Genomic DNA, 23181 nt, shown 5'->3' with positions numbered 1-23181 from the left:
AGACGTCACTGATTATCAGAGAAAAGGTGCTGTGCATTCATCTGTGTGTATGTATGCTCACAAACACATTAAGTACTTAGACATGAAAATGTAGAAATTGAAGGGCAAATATAGGACAGAAGTTAGTACTGTAAGAAATCATGAACAATAGAGATTTTTCTCTAAGGTTAAGCTGAATTTCTAGGACTGTCCAGTGACTGAACTAGGCAAATTTCCAAAGAGCAGAAACACAGGGAAATTCAAATTCAGGGCCTGGTACAATTGTGAGAGTTCTTAGCCTGAAAACAAAGTGAATGGAGCGTTTAGGAGAATGTAAATTAAATCATGGATGGAGGACAAAGAGGACTTTCTCTTTAGGCTGAGAATTCTGGCTCCTAAAAACAATAGTGGCCCAAAGCTATATAGGAAACTCGGCTTGATGCAGTCAAGATGCGGCTGAGAAATGAAGATGTGAGCCCGGGGGAGCGTGGCAGGGAGGTCTTTCTGACTTTGTGTCTGGAGTTGCCTGTTGCATGAATACCTGGTGACCCAAGCCCTCCATGAGGCCCGCAGCGTCCCTGGAGCTCATTCGTTCTTTCAACAAAGCTCTTTTGTATCTCCAAAACGTTCTTTTGAGCGCAGCAGTCAGAGGACATATTTTTATTGTTTAGAATTCCCAAGCTTCTGGGATCAATAAGAATTTATAGTTCTTTGTTATTGTTCATGGCAGTACACATGTTCCTGGCCTTTTGGCAAATAAATGAAGGATGGGGTGAAGGGCATAGACAATTACTCAGGCCGAGGACTAATGGATAGCAGTGGAGGGGAAAACAAATTTCCATCAGAAATGAGGGAGTGGTTTCCTTTTATTATTTTGTGTTCTTTATAAAAGCATCCATTCTCCTCGTACTTTAGCAGTGTCTATTGGAAACACTTTAGTGAGTTTATGGGGCTTTGGAGGAAGCACATAGGCCAGGCAGGAGATCCAAGGAGGGTAAGTTGCTCCGTGGATGGAGGCCTGACCCTAATTGTGGGTGGAATAAAGGACAGCCATACCGTGTGATTGGAGGGTGACCTCAAGGCACCGGATGCTTGGAAAGAACAACTGTGAATATTTAGGGTATCTCCTGGCCAAAAATTCCTTAAGATGGAAATCAGATCAGGCCATACCTGGCTTGAAAAACCCTTCAGTGGCTTGCGCTCATCCTTACAATAAGATCCAAACGTTTTATTGCAGCCAGCAGGGCCTTGAGCGATGCCGCTCTGTATTTCCAGTGTCCTCACTTCTTTTCTTCCCACCCTGTCCTTTGGCCCTGCTGATTGTCACTCACTTTCTCAAACACATTAAGCTCTTTCTGTTCTCCCTGCCTCTGCACATGCAGTTCTCTCTGCTGTGAATGTCCATACGTCATCCTTTTCATGGCAAACCCTGGGACTCACTGTAAATGTTGCTTCCTCAGAGGGGCTTTCTTTTTGACTATTTTACCTAAAGTGGATTTTTTCTTAGCCCCGTGTTTATATTGGGTTGGCCAAAAAGTTTGTTGGCCAACCCAATATTTTTCACTACCCCTGGCACACCTTGTAGTTACTTTATATAGATAACTGAACTTGGTGTGTGTGTCGTTAAGTGTGTCTTTTCCTCCTAGAATGTGAGCTTTTTTGAGGGGCAGGGTCCTCGACACCCCTGTTCACTGTCTTAAAACCAGTACCTTGCACTGGGCTAACTACATATTATAGTTCCTAAATGGAAGAGTGAGAGTCTAGGATTATTTTGGAGAGGGGTGTTCTAGTTTGGAGGTCAGCCCCCTTGGTTGCTCTTTCTGGGCAAAGGCAAAGGAACTACATAGTTGCTATCACACCACCTCCTATTTTAATTCTGTGCTTGGAGCTTTAACTAGCAAATATTTTTCTTTTATTTCCATGTGTATGTATACAGATATACACTGGCTCTTCTCCCCAAAACGTAACCTCTTTGAAGGCAAGGAACTTCTCTTTCTTGTTTTTGGCTTTAGGCTCATCACTTTTCACCATGCCTTGTTGAGTGGCTCTATTTTATCCAGTCTGCCCTGCTTTGCCTGTTAACTGAAGGTTGAGTTCTCCATTTAGCTCCTCAGGCTCAGACCTTTTTCCTGAATTATAGATCTGGAAATATGAAGGCTTTCAGGACATCTCCCCTTTGGATGCCCCTTAAGCTTTCCAAAATAACTTTCCCTAAATTGACCTCATTTTCTTCCCCCATACAGTTGCAGTTGGGGACCCTAGCTTGGTAAAGGCCACCAGACTTGTCCCCAGGGCCTGAGCCAGGGTCTACCTTGTCTTTGCCCTCTCCCCTACCTTGACCTCTCCCATCCTCTTGAAATCATATTTCTTAAACGCCTTCTCTCCATCCCCAGCTTCACTGTTGCAGTTTGGCTTTTCATCTTTTCACTACTCTCTTGAAAGCTGCAAAACTGGTCTTCTGTTCTTAATGCTCACCCTCCAAAGCTTTGCCAGAATGACCTCCCTAAAGTCTTATCATATCATTCCTTGGCTCTAGGGCAAATCCCCAACCTGTTAGTGTTTCCTGTAAATTTGGTCATGAGCTGACCCTTGCCAACATCTTTTCCCTTATTTCCATCTCACTCGAAGAATGATTCTTTTGTAGAAGTCACCATTTATCGAGCACTTACCACGTGTTAAATGCTTTTCCTGTATCATCCATTGGTAGCCCCTCTTGAGTTATTTGTTTACTTCCCTGCCTCCACAATTGGCTCCTGCCAAGTACAATAGATGTTTGTTGAATAATTTAATGAAAGGTCCTATTTCTCAAGGAACATTCTGTCTAAAGGTTGCAGCAAACAAGTAAATAATTGATTACCTTGTACTGGGAAAGGGAACTCTGTCTCTGACTGTAGGGGTATCAGAGAGAGCTAGTCCCAACCCTCACAATTCAAGTGACTTAGGCAACTTGCTTCACCTACTTGCATCTCACTCTATTGTCCATATAATGATCTCTAAGGCCTCTTTCAGATGCTGACATTCTGAAACTCTTCAAATGTAGGTTTTATTTTTTTTTTAATTTTTAATTGGAAGATAATTGCTTTACAATGTTGTGTTGGTTTCTGCTATGCAACAGTGTGAATCAGTCATTATTATATATGTATCCCCTCCTGCTTGCGCCTCCCTCCCTGGTCCCATCCCACCCCTCTAGGTGATCACAGAGTACCAGGCTGGGCTCCCTGTGTCATACAGCAGCTATCTCTTATACACACAGTAGTGTATATATGTCAGTGCTACTCTCCCAATTCGTCTCACCCTCTCCTTTCCCCGCTGTGCCCACAGATTTGTTCTCTACTTCTGTGTCTCCATTTCTTCCCTGTAAATAGATTAATCAATACTACTTTTCTAGATTCCATATGTATATTTGTTTTTCTCTTTCTGACTTACTTTACTCTGTATACAGGCTCTAGCTTCATCCACCTCACTACAACTGACTCAAATTCATTCCTTTTTATAGCTAAATATTCCATTGTATATATGTACCACATTTTCTTTATTCATCTGTTGGTGGACATCGAGGTTGCTTCCATGTCCTGGCTATTGTAAACAGTGCTGCAGTGAACATTGAGAAATAGTCTTTTTGAATTGTGGTTTTCTCAGGGTATAGGCCAAGTTGTGGGACTGCTAGACCATATGGTAGCTTTATTCCTAGATTTTAAAGAAATCTACATACTGTTCTCCATAGTGGCTGTATCAATTTACATTCCCACCAACAATGTGATAGGGTTCCCTTTCTCCACATCCTCAAGGAAACTATGAACAAGATGAAAAGACAACCCTCAGAATGGGAGAAGATAATTATAAATGAAGCAACTTGACAAAGGATTAATCTCTAAAATATATGAGCAGCTCATAAAGCTCAATATCAGAAAAACAAATAACCCAGTCAAAAAGTGGGTGGAAGACCTTAACAGACATTTCTCCAAAGAAGACATACAGATGGCCAGTAAACACATGAAAAGATGGCCAACATTGCTGATTATTAGAGAAATGCAAATCAAAACTACAGTGAGGTATCACCTGACACCAATCTGAATGGCCATCATCAAAAACTCTATATAAGCAATAAATGTTGGAAAGAATGTGGAAAATGTAGGTTTAGAAATACACTTGTAAAATGTTCCCTTTTCATATCTGTGTTGAAATGGCAGAGGCAGGATTGCAGTGTAGGCCTCTGGGCTTCACGTCTGTGGCCCTGCTTCTCTCCCCTGCTTACATACCTGGCCCTCTCAGTATGTACCTGGGCCTCAGAGCCCAGACTTGATGCTCTGGACAATGGTCCAAGCCTCGGGCATTTCCTTTATTCTCAAGGAAACCATCCAGGCAGGAGGTAATATCCTGTCTCCGCATAAGGTGCCCTGGTTAATAATGGATTAGTGGATTAACCTGTGGGCCTTCCTGAGCTATTTGTCTCAAAATGGACCTGAAGAATACAGGGACAGGTGGAAACAGAAGGCAGTTTGGGGAGGAAGCGTTTCTTTTCTCGTGGGATTCACTGGTTCTGCCTCTAGGCTGGAACTGTTTCTCTGGGACCCTTTTTTCATAGTCTGCCAGATGAGCCTGTGAACACTGTCAGTTGTTACTGAAGGAGTGCAGAGAGCTTTTCTCAGAGCCTTGATTCCTGATGGGCAGATTTTAGCAGGGAGCCAGACAGGGACGAGGCTTATCAGGGATAGTGTTTTGTACAATTGGAAACATGGGTAGAGTGAGGCTTCTTGATGTGGGCCCTGGACTCTGAACCCCAGGCAACAGCAGCAAGGAGGGCCCTATGCCAGGGAAGACGTGGCCAGTCCCTCCCTCCAGCCACCTCCCCAAGCCTTGATCTCCCCATCAGAGATGACACCTGCCCCATGTAGCCTGCATGTATTTTGGATTTCTGTGAGCTCAGTGCTCACTTCTTTTCCCCACCTGGGCTCCAGCCTTAGAGGGCAGGGCACATGCCCAGTTCACCCTGGTGTCTTTCCCAAATGCTTCCAGCACCCAGTGTCTCAGGCTGCAGTGAATGTAATGAATTATTAAACCATTCTTTCTCAGACTCCTGTTGTCAGTTGCAGGATCGAGAGATTTCCTGTGAGTTTCCATGTGATAAATTCCTTCTAAGATTTAGAGCCTCAAGGAAATTTTTGTTCTTGTAAATGTAAAATTCTTCCTGAAAGAGGTTATATAATGTAGTAAATAGATCTGATTTTTGACTTGTTTAGTCGCTAAGTCGTGTCTGATTCTTTTGCAACCCCATAGACTATAGCCCGCCAAGCTCCTCTGTCCATGGTATTTCCCAGAAAATAATACTTGAATGGGTTGCCATTATCTTCTCCAGGGGATCTTCCTAACCCAGGAATCAAACTCATGTCTCCTGCTTGGCAGGCAGCTTCTTCACCCTAGTGGCTCAGTGATAAAGAATCAGCCTACCAAGCAGAAGACCAGGTTCAATCCCTGGGTTGGAAAGATCCCCTGGAGAAGGGAATGGCAATCCACTCCAGTATTCTTGCCTGGAAAATGTCATGGATGGAGGAGGCTGGCAGGCTACAGTCCATGGGGTCTCAAGAGTCAGACACATGCATCCAAATCTCAGCTCTGCCATTTTCCATCCTGATGTTCTTGCATAAGTTGTTGAAGAATGTTTTCACCTACAAAATGGGGATGGTTATAATGTATAGTCATATAATATATGAATAAAGCTGATAACATATATAAAATTCTTACTATATACACTGTAGTGCACTAGAAAATGCACTGTAGTGGACAGTAGAAAATGAAAACCTTTTATCTCAAGAGTTGGAATAGTTCAAAATAGTAACTGAAAATAGTAGTAGAAATCTATGTCCTATTTGCAGTATTTCCGTAAGTTGTTTATTTACTCTTGATAGAGTCATTGAAAACATTCTTTAATAAATGAGGTTGGAATAAGCCCTTAAAAAACTTGGAGGCCATGAAGGTGGAAAATAAAGATTGTTGGTGGACTAAGGTTGGGAAACATTAATCCACTCCATTACTGTCCTTTAACTTCAAGGAAGAAGATTATAAATTTAGTGCTTAAAGCATTGTGATGATCTCATCCTGATTTATCTCATACAATTATCTCTCCTTTTATGTGGTTTTGATCTTTTTTTTTTAACAGCACTGTGTACATTGTTATGGGTGTTTTTATTGTAAGTCTGTCATCTTTTAAGGAAGCCACTGGTCTATGAATCTATATGAACAGAAGGAAAAGGAAAATTCCAAAAGCTTTGAAACATGTACTCTTATCTTGAACCAAATAGACTCTTTGACAGCATCCATACCATATATTTGAGATGCCAGCCCCAGCATGCATTTTGAAAACAACATTTTGAACCTTCCTAAAACGATGTGATGTCATAAGAAAAAATGCTGGCCTGGGATTCAAAAAGACCGAGATCTTTAATTTGTTTCTGTCACTGCCTGATGGTATTGTTTGTATTGGTGAAGACAGGCTTAGTGTTTAAAAAAGCAGAATCATCCCTGGCTAGGTTAAGCAGGAAAGGAATTAACTAAAAGGATCCTGGGTGGTTCACAGTATCTTTGGAAGGGCTGGAGAAATAAGCTCGAGGCTCTGTTCTAGGAACAGTGCCCAGAAGTGGGTTGTAGAACTTGTCTGATGGGAAAATGGCCTCTGTTCCTACTGCACCACCCACACTCATTGCTACATTTGCACTGCTGCCAAGAACTCAATTTTATCACAGCCATCACTATCACTACTTTTGGCAACCTTGTGTTCGATGCTACCCCTGAAAGTTGGACTGTGACACCAAATGTGGCCCATACTTAGCTGTTATACTTCAAAGTCTCATGTAAGCTTCCCTGATTGGCAGATCCTGGGTCACTGGCACATTTCTAACTGCAAGGAAGCCTGGGAAATTAAGCTCTGACTTCCATGTTGGGTTGACGGAGAATAGAATGTGGTAATTTCCCCAAATAGAGATGGGGTATTTAAAAGGTACCCTTTTCATTTACCATGATGGCAAATTCAAGCCAAGATGAGCCAAACAGGGGTCATAAAATGTCAGTAATTAGAAACTGAACTCTTTGTTTGTGAACAAACCAAACGAAACACTTGCCTGGTTTTAGCACTTTGCAAATACTGTTCTGATCCACCCAAGTAGCTAAACAAAATAGAGACTTCTTCCCTATATCCCACTACTTTTGCAATCTCTGACACACCTTTCTGAGTTTAAATTGCCTTGAAGGCATTGGATTACTTTCAAGTTCATAGAGTTTGATAGCTGGCAGTTGTATTTTGTTTGGCTTGTGTTTATTTTTTTAAATTAAGAGTTTAAAGATAAAAACCTGTATTTCTGTCTCCTCTTGAAAAATAGAAAGTGGGCCTACATTTCCCCATGTCAGTAATCAGTTAGGGTAAATGGCAGCTGTCTCTCTCAGACTCTGCCTGATCTTTGCATTTTTTCCCCAATCCCTACAATTCCTTCTTGTCTAATGTGTGTGATGTGTGTGCTCAGTTGTGTCCAACCCTTTGGGACCCCATGGACCCACCAGGGGTGGGTAGCTCACCAGGCTCCTCTGCAAGAATTTGGGATTTCCCAGGCAAGAATACTAGACTGGGGTACCATTTCCTCCTCCCTGGGATCTTCCCAACCCAGGGATTGAACCCACCATCTCCTGAATTGACAGCCGGATTCTTTACCACTGCACCACCTGGGAAGCCCTGTTGTCTTATGCCTTCTCCCATTCATCTTGTTTTCATATCCCAGAAGGTACTTAACTAGGTAATCCTTGGACTGGATAATTTTAAGGTCCCTTTGTGCCCTAGGTATAGTGGAAATAGGTAATTAGGGATAATTGTATAAATAGCTCAAAGTAGAACTGAAGGCTGATTTTTAAATTAGAACCCAAATGTGATTATATATCTAAAAGACCCAATTTAAAAATGGTTAGAACTATTCAGGAAAGTAGCTAAATACAAGAAAACTAACATAGAAAGCAATAGTTTTACTTTATACTAATAATAAACATGAGATTTTATGCAATGGGGGATACTATTTGCTATAACAACAAATATTATGAAATACCTGGGTGCAATAAAATTGGACGAGAAACGTGTAAGACTAATATGAACACAGTTGTATACACTTCTGATAGCTCAGCTGATAAATAATCCGCCTGTAATGCAGGAGATCCTGGTTCAATTCCTGGGTCAGGAAGACCCACTGGAGAAGGGAAAGACTACCCACTTCAGTATTCTGGCCTGGAGAATTCCACGGACTGTATAGTCCATGGGGTTGCAGACTCGGACACGACGGCAACTTTCACTCACTTCACATACATTAATATTTACTTTCTACCTAACATGTGTATGTCATTGTGCCAAAAAGAATTAAAATTTGTTTGACTTCCCTGGTGGCTCTGTAAAGCGTCTGCCTACAATGCAGGAGCCCTGGGTTCAATCCCTGGGTTGGGAAGATCTCCTGGAGAAGGAAATGGCAACCCACTCCAGTATTCTTGCCTGGAAAATCCCATGGATGGTGGAACCTGGTAGGCTATAGTCCATGGGGTCGCAAAGAGTCGGACACGACTGAGCAACTTCACTTTCAAAATGAATACAGTTTCAAAACTTTATTATCTCTCTGAATAGGAAGACACTATTTTAAAAATTCTACTCTTGAGGTTCGGCTCGCAGCTCCACCAAGAGACAGGAGTGGGGGCTGGGGTCTGTTTGACTGGGGGCTTTGGCTTCTGTTCCAGGTTGGCCAGCAGCGGCAGCACCCGGGCGCCCCCTGCAGGCAGCGGCGGCCGCAACCACGGGCGGAACAGAAGTGCGCCCTGGTTCGGTGGAGCTAGGCCTGGAGGAGCGCGGCAAGGGGCGCGCGCGGCCGACGAGGAAGACTAGGGGTCCGGGGATGGCGGCAGCACCGCAGGCTCGGGCGCAGGGCCTGATGCGGTGCTGTCACTGGGCGCCTGCTGCCTGGCACTGCTGCAGATATTCCACTCACAGAAGTTTCCCTGGGACAAGCTGGAGCGGCTGTACCGGCGCTGCTACTTCCGTCTGAACCGGAGCAGCCTCACGATGCTCATGGCTGTGCTGGTGCTCTTGTGCGCGGCGCGGCTTCCGCTGCAGCTGCCGTACCTAGTCATCCTAGTGGCTACCGTGGGTGTGAGCCTCGTCATGGCCGTGCTCTGCAACCGCCCCACCTTCCACCAGGACCACATGGGCCTGGCCTTCTAAGTGCTCGTCTCCGTGGTGCTGGCCATCCAGGTGGTGGGCCTGCTGCTGCTCCAGCCGCACAGTGCCTCCAAGGGCATCTGGTGGACTGTGTTCTTCATCAATACCATCTATACGCTCCTGCCTGTGTGCATGCAAGCTGCGATACTCAGCGGGGTGCTCCTGTCTGTCCTCCATCCGACCATCGCCCTGCACACCATCACCCAGAATCAATTCCTACTCAAGCAGGTAGGGGCCCACCTGGGCACAGGGACTGGATAGTGGGGTGTGCAGACCTTGGCCTGACTCCAAAGAGAGGCATCCCACCTTCATCCTTTAAACTAATGAGAAGATCCAGAGAGACATGGATCTGTCAGCTGTGTGGTGTCTTCTAGCCTCTGACCCCGCTCTGAGCCCCAGCATCTTCCTTCCTTCACAGAAAGAGTGCTCTTCTAAGTAATGTTCCCGCTGGTAGAAGACAGACCAAACCGTGTCCATTATTGTAGGGATGCTAATGAGGAAGGCGGATTTGGAGAGGTCCCCTTCTCTTCCTGTGCTTCTGTCCCTATATATAAGGCCCCTGACCGAAGTGGCTGGACCCTCCAGTCCCTCTCCCAGCCTCTCCCTCAGGAGAGCCACTGACAGTTTGTAGTGAACTCAGCTGAGTCCTGCATGGAGGGTTGATGAGGGAAACCCTAGGCACTCTTTGCCCAATCTTAGGGAGGAGAAATGGTAACCTTGCCAGTTGTCTGAGGCTGGGGGTTTGAGAGCTGGAAATATACCTGAAACTGAAGGAGGACTGACAAGTGTGTTTCATTTACAAAGTGCTGGCAAGCCAAAAAGCTGCCTTCAGCAAAAGTGGGAGCAACTTTTGTGTATAGTGACATTTCCCTCCTGGCCTGAGCAGAAAGCTAGGGTTGTATGTCGGGACCCCCTTACATGGGTGCTCCTGGTTACTGCTTGTGGCTTTTTATCACTCCTGGGATGAGTTAGGTGAGCCTGGAATGATGGGATCAGGAGGAAATAAAACTTCTGCCTGGTTAAAAAAAAATTCTAATCTGTCCAAATTAATCTAGATTTGAATCGATTCTAATCAGAATTACAATTCTGTTCTTAGATTTGGTTTTGTTTTGCAGGGTTGAGGGAGAGAAATTGGCTCGTTGATTTTTGAGGTTCCTCAAGAAAAATCAGGGATTGAAAAAAATATTGAAAAGGAAGAATGTGAAAGTCCAGATACTAGAATTTATATAATTGATAGATATTTGAAAACACTGTAATGTACTGATAGAGGATTAAACTATCAGTGAAATAGAGTATAAAGCCCATAAAAGATTTATTATTGTGGATTTTATTGTAAGGTACAGAGAAATTCTCAAATCAGTAGACAAAAAAATAGATTAATAGTAAAGGTTCTAGTGATAGTTGATTAGGAAACATTTAATACATTTTAATTTTGTGGTAGGCAGGGCACAGCTGCCAAAAAACATAAAGGAAAAATTGACTATATTCACTACAGGAAAATTTTCTATTTCTCTGCATCAAAAAAGTATTTCTCTATCAACAAACTGAAAAGATAAGGGATAGACTGAGAGAAAATTGTTACAACCAGAATAAGAACCAGGGGATTGACATTAAGGATTTATGAAAACGCCTGTAAAATCAGCAGACAAAAATGGCTTAAGGACAGGAATAAACAGTTCTCAGAAGCAATACAAATAGCCTTTAAACCTATGAAAAGAAGCCAAATAATCACACAAGCTGAAACAATAATGAAATAGAGTTTCCACATATTATATTAGTAACATTTAAAAAGAATAATATAACTGGCTCCAGATGAGCATGTGGGATAACAGGTACTTTCCGTTTCTATTGATAGAAGTTTAAATAGGTTCAGCATTTTGGAGGGTAACTGGCAATATCTAATGCTGAGACTCTATTACCTAGTAATTGCATTTTTAGAAACTTTTTACTCAAAAAAATTTTGACAGGTTGTAATAGATGTTTGTGTGTGCACTCAAGCAATATTTATTGCAGCAAAATTTGTAATAGCAAAAATTTAGACAAAAATCAAATGTCCAACAGTAGGGGAATAGTTGGATAAATTCTTTTGCTTTGGTTTAAGACTGCACTATTTAGCCATTAGGTCTTACCTAGTGGCTCAGTCAGTAAAGATTCTGCCTCTAAGGTGAGAGACCTGGGCTCGATGTCTGGGTGGGAAGATTCCCTGGAGAAGGAAATGGCAACCCACTCCAGTATTCTTGCCTGGAGAAGTCCATGGACAGAGAAGCCTGGCGGGCTACAGTCCATGGGGTCATAAAGAATCAGACACTACTAAGTGACTAACACTATTTAGCCTTTAGAAAGGATGATGCTAAGCTGCTGCTGCTGCTAAGTCACTTCAGTCATGTCTGACTCTGTGCGACCCCACAGACATCAGCCCACCAGGCTTCCCCACCCCTGGGATTCTCCAGGCAAGAACACTGGAGAGGGTTGCCATTTCCGTCTCCAATGCATGAAAGTAAAAAGTGAAAGTGAAGTCACTCAGTTGTGTCCGACTCTTAGCGACCCCGTGGACTGCAGCCTACCAGGCTCCTCCATCCATGGGATTTTCCAGGCAAGAGTACTGGAGTGGGGTGCCATTGCGCTCTTGGTTAGAAAGGATGAGATATGCCAAATATGCATACTTGAAAAAATCTTCAGTGCGTTAGTCAGGATCGGTTAAGTTATACTGCAGGAACTAACCCCCAGATCTCAAGGAATTAAATCAGTAAGGGTTACTGTGTGTATCCATTGTTGTCAGACAGAGCTTTGTTCATTATAGTCACTCAGGACTGAAGTTGACAGAACAGGCACTACCTGGAATGTACCAGAGAGAGAAGAGAACTTTGGAGGGTCAAGACCAATAAATCTCAGCTGGGAAGAAAAACATCATTTATACTCTCAATTCATTGGCTAGTATGAGTCACATGGCTCCACCCATATATTCAGAAGAAAGAGGGAAACCAGATGCTAGATAAATAGCACTAATGGCTACTATATATATGTCATGCTGTTTTGTAGATAAAGCAAAAATTCAGAAGTCTGTATAATATGATCCTATTTATGCCAAAAATCTAAAGGTACATGTACATGTATATTTATATAAATATTTCAAGGATTGTATATCCTTTGAAGAAATCTTAACAGGCTGCACACCAGTCTGCCTCATTCTTTGATATATTTTTTAAACAATGAGCAATTGTAAAAAAAATTAAAAAGATAAAAACAAATAAAGCTCAAGCAAATAGAACCAAAAAGCCTGGGCAAAGAACAATGAGCATTTTCTGTTTCTTGCTTCAGTTTCCAGAAAGAGCTAATGGCAAATGCTGGCAGAATGTTTTGAGCAAAAGTCAAGAGTCTCAGAATCATAAAGCAAGATATGAGTTGTTCCACTTGATGCTCTACTCTGATTATTGATTTAATTTTAATGTGCTTACTTAAAATTCTTGCATTATGGGCTATAATATTTTTTATTTATGTTTTTAAATCCCAGAGCTTTGAAAGTAAATTTGGGATGGAATAGTTTTTATAACTTCCAAATTCTTATCAAATTAACAACAAAGTCTTACTTCTTTATTTTCCCCACTTAGACTGTATCACTAATATTTTACTGTATTTGCTTTATCTTGCATCTCTTCATTTGCATACCCCTCTATCTACCCATTAATCCATCTTAATTTCAATATATTTCAAAGAAAATTAACAGACTTCAGTTATTTCCTTCTAAATATATCAGCATGCTTACCATTTATTTACATTTTTTCCCTTTTGATGTAAAATTTATTGTCAATAAAATGGATAAACCTGAAGTATACATTTGCTTAATTTTGACAAATACACCTGTGCAACCCAAATCCCTGTTAAAACATACAACATTACCATCATCCAGGGAGTTCCCTCACACCTGATCCTAGTCAGTCCCTGCCCACACCTCCATCCAAGCAGCAATCACTTTTCTGATTTTTTTCACAGTAAATATATTTTTCCTGTTCTAGAACTTCATATAAATGGAATTAAACAGCATGTATTCTTTTGTGGATTCTCTTATTAAGTATGATTTTGAGAGTAATCCATATTGTTGAGTGTATCAGTAATTCATTCCTTCATACTGCTCAGTAGTGAATGCTACAATTTGTTTATTCTTTCCCCTGCTGATGAATATCTGGGCTATTTCCAGTATTGGGCTAATATGAATAAATCTACTCTCGACATTGTTATGCAAATATTTCTGTGAACATAATTTTTTTCTCTTGGTTATATAACTATGAATGAAATTGCTGGGCCATAGGTATGTGTTTAGTTTTTAAAGAAGCTGCCAGACTTATTATCAAAGAGGTTATACCAGTTTACATTTCCCCTAACAATGTACAGAGGGTCTAATTGCTTCACCACCTTATCAACAATTTGGTATTATTAGGCTTTTTAATGTAAACCATCTGGTAGATATGTAGTAGTGTCCCGTTGTAGTTTAATTTGTATTTTTCTGATAACCTTTGATGTTGAACACTTTTTTCATGTGTTTATTGGCAACAGTTAGACCTGGACATGGAACAACAGACTGGTTCCAAATAGGAAAAGGAGTACGTCAAGGCTGTATATTGTCACCCTGCTTAATGCAGAGTACATCATGAGAAACGCTGGGCTGGAAGAAGCACAAGCTGGAATCAAGATTGCCAGGAGAAATATCAATAACCTCAGATATGCAGATGACACCACGCTTATGGCAGAAAGTGAAGAGGAACTAAAAAGCCTCTTGATGAAAGTGAAAGAGGAGAGTGAAAAAGTTGGCTTAAAGCTCAACATTCAGAAAATGAAGATCATGGCATTTGGTCCCATGACTTCATGGGAAATAGATGGGAAAACAGTGTCAGACTTTATTTTTGGGGGCTCCAAAATCACTGCAGATGGTGACTGCAGCCATGAAATTAAAAGACGCTTACTCCGTGGAAGAAAAGTTATGAGCAACCTAGATAGCATATTCAAAAGCAGAGAGATTACTTTGCCAACAAAGGTCCATCTAGTCAAGGCTATGGTTTTTCCAGTAGTCATCTATGGATGTGAGAGTTGGACTGTGAAGAAAGCTGAGCGCCAAAGAATTGATGCTTTTGAACTGTGGTGTTGGAGAAGACTCTTGAGAGTCTCTTGAATTACAAGGAGATCCAACCAGTCCATTCTGATGGAGATCAGCCCTGGGATTTCTTTGGGAGGAATGATGCTAAAGCTGAAACTCCAGTACTTTGGCCACCTCATGCGAAGAGTTGACTCATTGGAAAAGACTCTGATGCTGGGAGGGATTGGGGGCAGGAGGAGAAGGGGACGACCGAGGATGAGATGGCTGGATGGCATCACTGACTCGATGGATGCGAGTCTGAGTGAACTCCGGGAGTTGGTGATGGATGGGGAGGCCTGGCGTGCTGCGATTCATGGGGTTGCAAAGAGTCGGACACCACTTGGCATCTGAACAACACTGACTCTTTGTGTATTTTGTGAAGTCTCTTTTCAGATCCTTTGCCAAATTTTATTGATTGCTTGTTCTATTATTATTGAGGTGTGTTGTGCTATTATATTGGCACCCCACTCCAGTACTCTTGCCTGGAAAATCCCATGGGTGGAGGAGCCTGGTGGGCTGCAGTCCATGGGGTCGCTAAGAGTCGGACACGACTGAGCAACTTCACTTTCACTTTTCACTTCCATGCATTGGAGAAGGAAATGGCAACCCACTCCAGTGTTCTTGCCTGGAGAATCCCAGGGACGGGGGAGCCTGGTGGTCTGCCGTCTACGGGGTCACACAGAGTCAGTCACGACTGAAGTGACTTAGCAGCAACAGCAGCAGCAGCAGTGCTATTATATTTCTCTAATAGCTTTATGATTTTAGCTTTTACTTTTGAGTCTGTGATTCATTTCAAATTATATTTTATATATGCTGTTGGATAAGCATGAAGGTTTATTATACTTAAATTCTTAAAATGCTTGCTTGAAAATTTTCTATTATATGCCAGGATTATATTATATTAAAGGAAAAAATTCCAGAGCTTTTAAATATAGTTTTGAAATGTTTTCAAATTCTTATTAAATTAGTGACTATCTTACCCTTTCATTTTCTCCTTCTTCTGTGACTTAGTTTTTAAAAAATTTTTTTGTTGGTGGAAAATTGCTTTACAATGCATACAACAATGTGAATTAGTGTGTTTTGCCATACAACAATGTGAATTAGTCCTATTTAGATACATATATCCCCTCCCTTTTGAACTTCCTCCAACCCCGCTCCACCCCCCACATCCCACCCCTCTAGGTCATCACAGAATGCCAGACTGAGCTCCCTGTGTTATATAGCAACTTTCCACTAGCTATCTGTTTTAATCTGATAGTGTATATATATTAATGCCTACTTTATCAATTCATTCCACACTCACCTTCTCCCACTGTGTGTGACTTAGTTTTGACTATTAAAATGACAAATTCTCCTTTGAAAAAGAAACTGAAGTGCTGATCTTTTATACTTCCAATAATTTCCTTACATAGTACATTTCCACTTCTTGAGGATTGACGTATCCTCGCTACATTAATATCCCAGTTAACTGAGGAATGCCAGGTATCAGTGGTCTGATTAACTGAAGGAAACTGTCTATTACACATGTGACAAATTGTATTTTCCAAAGATGGCTACAACAGTGTCCCATCCAAAATGTTCATCTACAATGTGAACTTTCATTGACAATGATTCTTTCATTGACAGATGGGATCCGTGTCATTTCCCCTTGAATGTTGAGTGGCTTAGTGATTCACTTCTAACCAATAGAATGCAACAGAAGTGATGCTGTGTAACGTCTGAGGCCAGGTCAGAAAAAATGATGCCATTTCTAAATTGTCTGATGTGACACTTGCTTTTGGAGCCCTGTACTACCATGTAAGGAATTCTACCACCTTGAGGGTGCCATGCTATGTAGTCCAAGCTACATGGGGAGACCATGTGTAGATGGTAATTCACGTGACAGCCCAAACTGAAATCTCAGCTGATGGCTCTTGCTATGCACTTGATTTATGAGCATAGATACCTTCACACAGGGCTTCCCTGGTGGCTCAGTGGTGTCAAGATTACGACTGCTGTGCAGGAGACACAGGTTCAATCCCTGGATCAAGAAGATTCCCTGGAGAAGGAAATGGCAACCCACTCCAGTATTCTTGCCTGGGAAATCCCATGGACAGAAGAGCCTGGTGGGCTACAGTCCATGGGGTTGCAAAAGAGTCAGACATGACTTAGCAACTAAACAGACAGATTTCATATAATTCAAGCCCTCAGTTACAGAATCTTCCAGCTTGAAACTCCAGACATTCTTTTGTGCCCTGTCTGAATTCCTGATCCACAGAATCCATGAGCATAACAAAACAGTTGTTTTAAGCTGTTGATTTTTAGAGCAATTTGTTAAGCAGCCATATTTACTGAAGTGGCATGCAGCAACACATTTTGAAGAATTAGAATACTGATAATATGCAGCCCTCGAATTAAGTATTTGATGTTTAATTTTTTGAGAGACAGCCTGATATATTTTAGTGCCTCAGAGTCATGACTTCCCAGTTCTTTAATTGCAGAAGTGGAGAAATCCTGTGCCATGTCTTGGAAGTTACTCTTGTGAAAAGATCTCCAGATCAGTTAGAGTGCAAAATATGCAAAATATGGTAGGGGAAAAAAAAAGTATCGAAATTATCCTTTGTATGTGTACCTTCCATCTGGAAGAATAGTAGTAAAATTTCCTTCTACCTGAACTGGGCAAGGTGAGGTGGGGGTGGGTACTTTTGTGAAGTTAGGTATGTTTTTCCATCCAAAGAAGATGTGGTCTCGTTTTCCAAGAACACATTTAATTTTTAAACACTAATTTATTTTTAAATTTACATACACCAAGATTCACTCTTTTTTGGTGCCTAGGGTTCTATGATGGTGATATATTCTGAGAGTTGTGCCACCACAACCATCACAATAAAGATACAGATCAATCCTACCACAGCTGCCTCCTTACCACCAACATCCCCCCACCCCACCCCCGCCCAGCCAAATTAGAGAAAATGCTTTCTCTTGAGTATATGCCTAGGAATGAAAAATGTCTGGATCATATGGTAGGCATATGTTTAACTTTCTGAGAAACTATAAAACTTGTTGTTGTTTTTTACATCTTTTATTGCACTGATTTCTGTTAGTGTTTTTCAGCTCTACCATTTCTTCTTGATTATTTCTTAGAATTTCCATCTCTGTTACCCATCTATTCTTATATGTTGTCTGATTTTTGAATGATAGCCTTTACCATGTTACTCATTTGAAATTCACAGAGTGGTAATTACAATATCCTGCCATATCTGAGTCTAGTTCTGATGTTTGCTCTGTCTCTCCAACCTCTGTTTTTTGCCCTTTAGTATGCCTTTTAATTTATTGCTGAAAGCCAGACTATGATATACTAGATAAAAGAAACTCTGGTAAGTAGGCCTTTGGTGATATGATGGTAAGGTATGGAGGGAGAAGTGTTCTCCATTGCTATGATTAGGCCTCAGTCTTTTTAGTGTGCCCGTGTCCCCGTGCCATGAATTTCTTAAGGACTTTTTAATTTCCTCTCCCACTCCTCTAGGTGTGATAGGATGGCTGGGCGGGCGGGGGTGGGGGCATTGGGGGCTAGATATGGGTATTTACCTGCCCTTATGTAGAAAGTTCCATGGGGCTGGAGTTGAGTATTTTCCTTCCCCCAGGTTGGTTAGTCTCTGATAAACCCCAGTAGGTTAGACTCTGGTAAAATAGTTTCCCTTGTTAAGAAGAACAGAAGTCAGAGAGGACTTTTCCTTGATATTCACTATGAGAACCTGATTAAGCTCCTGGAGATAAAACTTACAGAAATGTAGGGCTCCCTTGATGACTGGCTTCCCCTGGAATTTTTATCTCTTAGATTTGTCCACATGGAGTCTCCAGAAATTCATCAATTACATCAAATTTATCCAAGTCCAGATTTTCCTATCCTGCTACTGGTTCCCACAGAGGCTTCTGCTGGTTTCTGTTTGTGGGTTTCTGCTAAGTCATGATGCTCTGTATCTGTGTGTCTATTTGTCTTTTCAATTTGAGGGACAGTGGTTTGCCCAGTGACCTCCCTTCTCAGACGGATCTAAGAACAGTTGTTGATTTTTCAGTTTCTTCAGCTTTTTTACTTCTCAAGTTGTTTTTTAAAGTGATTGTATCATTTTTATTTTTACCAAGAGTCTTTGAGAGTTCCAGTTCTTCTACATGCTTCCCACACGTGGTATGGTCTGTCTGTTTAATTTTAGCCATCCTAACAGAGGAGTAGTAGTATTTCTTTGCAGTTTTTACTTGAATTTTCCTAATGATTAATGATGTTAAACATGTTTTTTTTGAACTTCTTTGCCACCCATAAATCTTCTTTGGTGAAGCCAGAGGAGATTTCAGGTCTTTTTCCCAAACATTTTTTGAGTTTCTTGTTTTCTTGTTCCTATTTTGTGAGTTCTTTATTTATTCTGGATACAAGTCCTTTATCAGATATATGATTTCCAAATATATTTGTCTATGACTTGTGATTTATTTCTTTAAAAACTGTCTTTTGAAGAGAAAAAGTTTTAAATTCTGATTAAGTCCTATTTATCAGTTTTTGCTTTTGTGGATCATGATTTTGGTATTACATCTAAGAAATTTTTGACTAATCCAAAGTCACGAATGTTTTCTACATTTTCTTCTAGAGGCGTTACAGTTTTAAATGAGATCTATGATGCACTTTAAGTTAATTTTTTGTTTGTGGTGTGAAATAAGGATTGAAGTTTTATTTGTTTTTCTTTTTTTTTTAGATCTAAGGTTTAGATTTTATTTTTTAATTAATTTATTTTAATTGGAGGCTAATTACAATATTGTAGTGGTTTTGTCATACATTGACATGAATCAGCCATGGGTGTACATGTTTTTTATATGTAGATATGCATTTTTTCAGCACTATTTGTTGAGGAAAAAAACTATCATTTCTCTACCAGATTGCCTTTGAATTGTTTTTGTAAATTAGCATCCATATATGATGGGCCTTTTTCTGTTATGTTCTGTCAATCTGTCTACCTTGTCACTGATACCACACTTTCTTGATTACTATATCTTTATAATAAATGTTGAAGTCAGGTAGTGTTCATTCTCCAACTTTGTTCTTCTCTTTCAAAGTTATTTTGGCTATATTAGGTCATTGTATTTCCTTTGGAACTTTAATCAGCCTGTCAATTTTTAAATTTTATTTCTTAATTAACTAATCAATTAATTTTAATTGGAGGCTAATTACTTTATAATATTGTGGTGTTTTTTGCCATACCTCAACATGAATCAGCCATGGGTGTACATGTGTCCCACCATCCTGAACCCCCCTCCCACTTCCCTCCCCTCCCCACCCCATCCCTCTGGATTGGCCCAGAGCACCAGCTTTGGGTGCCCTGCTTCATGCATCAAATTTGTAGCCTGTAAATTTATACAACAAACCCTGTTGGGATTTTGACTCAGTTGCATTAAATCTTTAGATAAATTTGTGGACAACATTGAGTCTTCTGACTTATGAACATAGTGTATCGCTTCATTTGTTTGTGATTTAATTTATTTCAGACATACTTTATAATAGTGTTCAGTGTACAGGTCTTCTTCCACATCTCTTGTCAGATTTATCCACGAACATTTCATATTTGGAAATTGTATTGTTTTTCATTTTAATTTCCAATTGTATGTTGCTAGTATATATAAGTATTGTTATTTGTGTATTGATCTTATATCCTGATACATTGCTAAACTCACCTATTTGTTCTAATAGCATTCTTTATTATTCCGTTGAGTTTTTTGGCAGTCATGTCATCTGTAAATAAAGGCAGTTTTACTTCTTTATTTCCAAGTTGCATTCATTTGATTTCTTGTTCTTTTTTTGCACTGGCTAGAAGTTCCAGTAAAGAGAACATCATTCTCTGGTTCCTAAAATTAAGGGGTAGGCATATACTCTTTTAACATTAACTGTAATGTCACTTAAGAGTTTTTGGTAAATCAGGTTGTGAAAGTTCCTTGTTATTCCTTTGTTGTTGGGTGTTAGGTTTTGTCAAGTCATTTATTGAAATGATCAGATTTTATTAATATAATGACTTATGTTGATTGATTTTCAAATGTGAAAACTTGCATTCTGGGATAAACTTTATTTGGCCACGATGTTGTTTTCCCTTTTCTTTTGTTGTTGACTCGCTCAGTCATGTCAACTCTTTGTGACTGCTTCCCTGTCCTTCACTATCTCCCAGAGTTTGCTCAAACTCACGTCCATTGAGTCGATGATGCCATCCAACCATCTCATCCTCTGTTGCCCCCTTCTCTTCCTGCCCTCAGTCTTTCCCAGCATGAGGGTCTTTTTCAATGAATCAGCTCTTTGCATCAGGTGGCTGAAGTATTGGAGCTTTAGCATCATTCCTTCCAATGGATATTCAGGATTAATTTCCTTTAGGATTGACTGGCTTGATCTCCTTACTGTCCAAGGGACTCTCAAGTCTTCTCCAACACCACAGTTTGAAAGCATCAATTCTTTGGCACTCAGCCTTCTTTATGGTCCAGTTCTCACATCCATACATGACTACTGGGAAAACCATAGCTTTGACTATACAGACCTTTGCTGGCAAGGTGATGTCTCTGCTTTTGAATATGCTGTATAGGTTTGCCATAGCTTTTCTTCCAAGGAACAAGCGTCTTTTAATTTCATGGTTGCAGTCTCTGTCCACAGTGATTTTGGAACCCAGGAAAATAAAGTCTATCTCTGTTTCCATTATTTCTCCATCTATTTGCCATGAAGTGATGGGACCAAATGCCGTGATTTTAATTTTTTAAAATTATTTTAAATGAAACAAAGATGAATGTTTTTAATGATAAAAGGTACAATTCACAAAGAAGATAGACATTGTAAACCATTAGACACCTTAACAACAAAGAAACAAAGGTACATAAAGCAAAAATCAGAAGAAATATAAATATGCAATCATAGTGAGACATATTAACATTTCTCTGAGAATATTTTATGGAGTGCAGAAAAATAATAATAGGAGCATCTTGAATGATGCCGTTAATAATTTAGATATAATAGATTTATATTCAATTTATATTAATCATATCCTATCCATATATGATTAATATCCTACACACATCCTATATTTAAAACTTTGTATCTCATATGTTGTTATTAGATGTCCATAGGATGTTTAGAAAAACTGGCAAAAAAAATTACTAAATTTCAAAAAGTAGAATTCTTTTGTGTGTGATTCAGTTTTAGATATACACATATAATATTTTTGAAATTATTTTCCATTATAGATTATTGCAGTATATTGGCTGTAGTTTCCTGTGCTATAGAGTAAACCTTTGTCATTATTGCATATCTATTTTTTAAAATTAGAAGTCTAAAATTCTATTCATACTATGTCAAACAAGTACAAAGTGTCATACATTTTTTAGCTAGGCAAAAATTCATATGTTTTTGAAAATATATATTAAACATATTATATATATGTATACAAAAGCTTTTCTCCTATGCTTGATAAAGGCTTGAGAAAGAGCATAAAAGAAGAGATGGAGAAACTGGAAAACATAAACTAAATGAAATGGGAGCACTGAATATGAAATAGAAAAAGTGAAACAATTTAGATAAAACATCCTCTGTAGTCCAATTGTTTTTAAACATGACCACTCATTAGAAACATATCTGGAACTCTGAACAAAAAAAGCAATACCTGGGCATTTGTATTTTTCAAAAAATTCCAAGATATTTTGATATGCATATGAATTTTAAAAAGTGATTATAGGTTTTTCTATTAAATGGTAGTTTTGTGATATAGAATTCTATAATTTTTCTGTTGACCAATCATGATACCGTGGTATTTAGTGAATAATAGTTATATAATCACAACAGTAAAAGATGTTTATCAATTTTCACAATCAGTAGCCAAACAAAAAGTAAAAGATAAATACTATTGCAAGCCATAAAGGGAACATGATTAACATAACAATATAAAATAATTGCATACAATTTGGGGTGTCAAGCAGAGTGAAGTGGTAAGTAGAAGTGTGTACATACACATGTTTTCATCTGCTCAGCCAGTCTATGTCTTTTGGTTGTTGCATTTAATCCATTTGCATTTAAGGTAATTATTGATGTGTATGATCTTATTGGAAAGTGAAAGTCCCTCATTCGTGTCTGACTCTTTGCGACCCCATAGACTTCTCCAGGCCAGAATACCGAGTGGGTAGCCTTTCCCTTCTCCAGGGGATCTTCCCAACCCAGGAATTGAACCCACGTCTCTCACATTGCAGGTGGATTCTTTACCAGGTGAGCCACAAGGGAAGCCCAAGAACACTGAAGTGGGTAGCCTATCCTTTCTCCAGTGGATCTTCCTGACCCAGGAATCAAACTGGGGTCTCCTGCATCACAGGTGGATTCTTTACCAACTGAGCTATGAGGGAAGCCCTTATGATCCTGTTACCATTTTCTTTATTGTTTTGGGTTTATTTTCTGTATGTCTTTTCCTTCACTTGTTTCCTGCCTAGAGAAGTTCCTTTAGCATTTGTTGTAAAGCTGGTTTCGTGGTGCTGAACTCTCTTAACTTTTACTTGTCTGGAAAACTTTTGATTTCTCCATCAAATCTTAGGAGAGTCTTGCTGGGTAGAGCATTCTTGGTTGTAGGTTATTCCCTTTCATCACTTTAGATATATCATGCCATTCCCTCCTGGCTTGTAGAGTTTCTGCTGAGAAATCAGCTGATAGCCTGATGGGAGTTCCCTAGTATGTTACTTGTTGTTTTTTCCTTGTTGCTTTTAATATTTTATCTCTGTCTTTAATTTCTGTCAGTTTGATTACTGTGGGTCTTGGTGTGTTCCTCCTTGAGTTTATCCTGCCTGGGACTCTCTGTGCTTCCTGGAC

General features: G+C 40.1%; 1 protein-coding gene across 5 annotated transcripts in view; it reads left to right on the top strand.

Annotated features, from left to right (window-relative positions):
* EFHC2 (EF-hand domain containing 2) overlaps window positions 1-23181 on the top strand; it is a 234573-nt gene that overhangs the window by 143053 nt on the left and 68339 nt on the right. Inside the window, exon 12 of one of the 5 annotated variants that reach the window (XR_011446121.1) lies at window positions 8737-9442. The exons of the other annotated variants lie outside the window; for them this stretch is intronic. The gene's annotated coding sequence lies outside the window, so the exon portion shown is untranslated. The remainder of the gene's footprint in view (window positions 1-8736; window positions 9443-23181) is intronic. 5 annotated transcript variants of the gene reach the window in all.

Source organism: Ovis canadensis, chromosome X, assembly GCF_042477335.2.
Source record: "Ovis canadensis isolate MfBH-ARS-UI-01 breed Bighorn chromosome X, ARS-UI_OviCan_v2, whole genome shotgun sequence".
Lineage (NCBI taxonomy): Eukaryota > Metazoa > Chordata > Mammalia > Artiodactyla > Bovidae > Ovis > Ovis canadensis.
The sequence above is the reverse complement of the archived record's forward strand: the minus strand, read 5'-3'. Positions and strand labels throughout refer to the sequence as shown.